The sequence below is a fragment of the Pristiophorus japonicus genome, unplaced genomic scaffold, assembly GCF_044704955.1.
Source record: "Pristiophorus japonicus isolate sPriJap1 unplaced genomic scaffold, sPriJap1.hap1 HAP1_SCAFFOLD_1792, whole genome shotgun sequence".
NCBI classification, from domain to species: Eukaryota; Metazoa; Chordata; class Chondrichthyes; family Pristiophoridae; genus Pristiophorus; species Pristiophorus japonicus.
The window spans coordinates 1-2500 of NW_027251477.1; positions in this window are offsets into that span (position 1 = coordinate 1).

The window sequence follows — 2500 nt, forward strand, 5'->3', positions numbered from 1 at the left end:
GCTCATGGCCGGCAGCAGGTGGCCCGACGCCCCGCCAACTTGACACTTGTCATTTCTGTCCTTGGGGGTTGGCGGGGTATCTGCACAGAGGTAGGAGGTGGCAGAATCGAGACTTGGTGAGTTTTCCAAACAAACGTCTCGAGCCTCCAGGTCTGCAGAGACCGACCAGGGCTGCCGCCCAACCGACTATTCACCCTTTTTGGGCGGGAATTTATTCCCTTTTTGCCCATTTTTCGGGTTTTTGGTCGGGCTTCAAAAGCGGCTGCCCGAGGCCTGGCAGAGGCCGGGGCATGGTCCCCGATCGCGCCAGGCGGCTCGCGCGACCCGATTAGGCCCCGAAAGGAGTCGGGAAATCGGCAGACCTGCCCGAGTTCAGCCCGGGGGGGCGGGGGGCAGGTCGGTTCGGCTCAAATCATTAACCAAAGCCGAGACTTGGTCTCGCTGGCGCAACCGAAGTGCCAGGCTGGATAACTCATTAACCAGAAGGCGGCTGGAGGCAGGCAGGGCTGATGGCTGAGGCCGGGTGGAGGCCACCCGCGGCCGGGAAAGTCAAAAGTCCCGTTGTGTGGAAGTCTATGAGGTCAGATTCGGCCGCCTTACCGGGCCTGCGTTGATGGTTTCCCGCTTGGGCAAGCGAGTCGGCCCGGCAAAGTGGCCACTTGCATTTTCTGGCAAGTGTCTGCGAACAACGTTAATGAGTTGAACCTCGGCAATTGTCGGAAGTCCCGATGAAGAAATGAAAATGCCCCTTTTGCGGGGATTTGGATGCTCATGGCCGGCAGCAGGTGGCCCGACGCCCCGCCAACTTGACACTTGTCATTTCTGTCCTTGGGGGTGGCGGGGTATCTGCACAGAGGTAGGAGGTGGCAGAATCGAGACTTGGTGAGTTTTCCAAACAAACGTCTCGAGCCTCCAGGTCTGCAGAGACCGACCAGGGCTGCCGCCCAACCGACTATTCACCCTTTTTGGGCGGGAATTTATTCCCTTTTTGCCCATTTTTCGGGTTTTTGGTCGGGCTTCAAAAGCGGCTGCCCGAGGCCTGGCAGAGGCCGGGGCATGGTCCCCGATCGCGCCAGGCGGCTCGCGCGACGCGATTAGGCCCGAAAGGAGTCGGGAAATCGGCAGACCTGCCCGAGTTCAGCCCGCGGGGGCGGGGGGGCAGGTCGGTTCGGCTCAAATCATTAACCAAAGCCGAGACTTGGTCTCGCTGGCGCAACCGAAGTGCCAGGCTGGATAACTCATTAACCAGAAGGCGGCTGGAGGCAGGCAGGGCTGATGGCTGAGGCCGGGTGGAGGCCACCCGCGGCCGGGAAAGTCAAAAGTCCCGTTGTGTGGAAGTCTATGAGGTCAGATTCGGCCGCCTTACCGGGCCTTCGGTTGATGGTTTCCCGCTTGGGCAAGCGAGTCGGCCCGGCAAAGTGGCCACTTGCATTTTCTGGCAAGTGTCTGCGAACAACGTTAATGAGTTGAACCTCGGCAATTGTCGGAAGTCCCGATGAAGAAATGAAAATGCCCCTTTTGCGGGGATTTGGATGCTCATGGCCGGCAGCAGGTGGCCCGACGCCCCGCCAACTTGACACTTGTCATTTCTGTCCTTGGGGGTTGGCGGGGTATCTGCACAGAGGTAGGAGGTGGCAGAATCGAGACTTGGTGAGTTTTCCAAACAAACGTCTCGAGCCTCCAGGTCTGCAGAGACCGACCAGGGCTGCCGCCCAACCGACTATTCACCCTTTTGGGCGGGAATTTATTCCCTTTTTGCCCATTTTTCGGGTTTTGTCGGGCTTCAAAAGCGGCTGCCCGAGGCCTGGCAGAGGCCGGGGCATGGGCCCCGATCGCGCCAGGCGGCACGCGCGACCCGATTAGGCCCCGAAAGGAGTCGGGAAATCGGCAGACCTGCCCGACTTCAGCCCGCGGGGGCGGGGGGCAGGTCGGTTCGGCTCAAATCATTAACCAAAGCCGAGACTTGGTCTCGCTGGCGCAACCGAAGTGCCAGGCTGGATAACTCATTAACCAGAAGGCGGCTGGAGGCAGGCAGGGCTGATGGCTGAGGCCGGGTGGAGGCCACCCGCGGCCGGGAAAGTCAAAAGTCCCGTTGTGTGGAAGTCTATGAGGTCAGATTCGGCCGCCTTACCGGGCCTTCGGTTGATGGTTTCCCGCTTGGGCAAGCGAGTCGGCCCGGCAAAGTGGCCACTTGCATTTTCTGGCAAGTGTCTGCGAACAACGTTAATGAGTTGAACCTCGGCAATTGTCGGAAGTCCCGATGAAGAAATGAAAATGCCCCTTTTGCGGGGATTTGGATGCTCATGGCCGGCAGCAGGTGGCCCGACGCCCCGCCAACTTGACACTTGTCATTTCTGTCCTTGGGGGTTGGCGGGGTATCTGCACAGAGGTAGGAGGTGGCAGAATCGAGACTTGGTGAGTTTTCCAAACAAACGTCTCGAGCCTCCAGGTCTGCAGAGACCGACCAGGGCTGCCGCCCAACCGACTATTCACCCTTTTT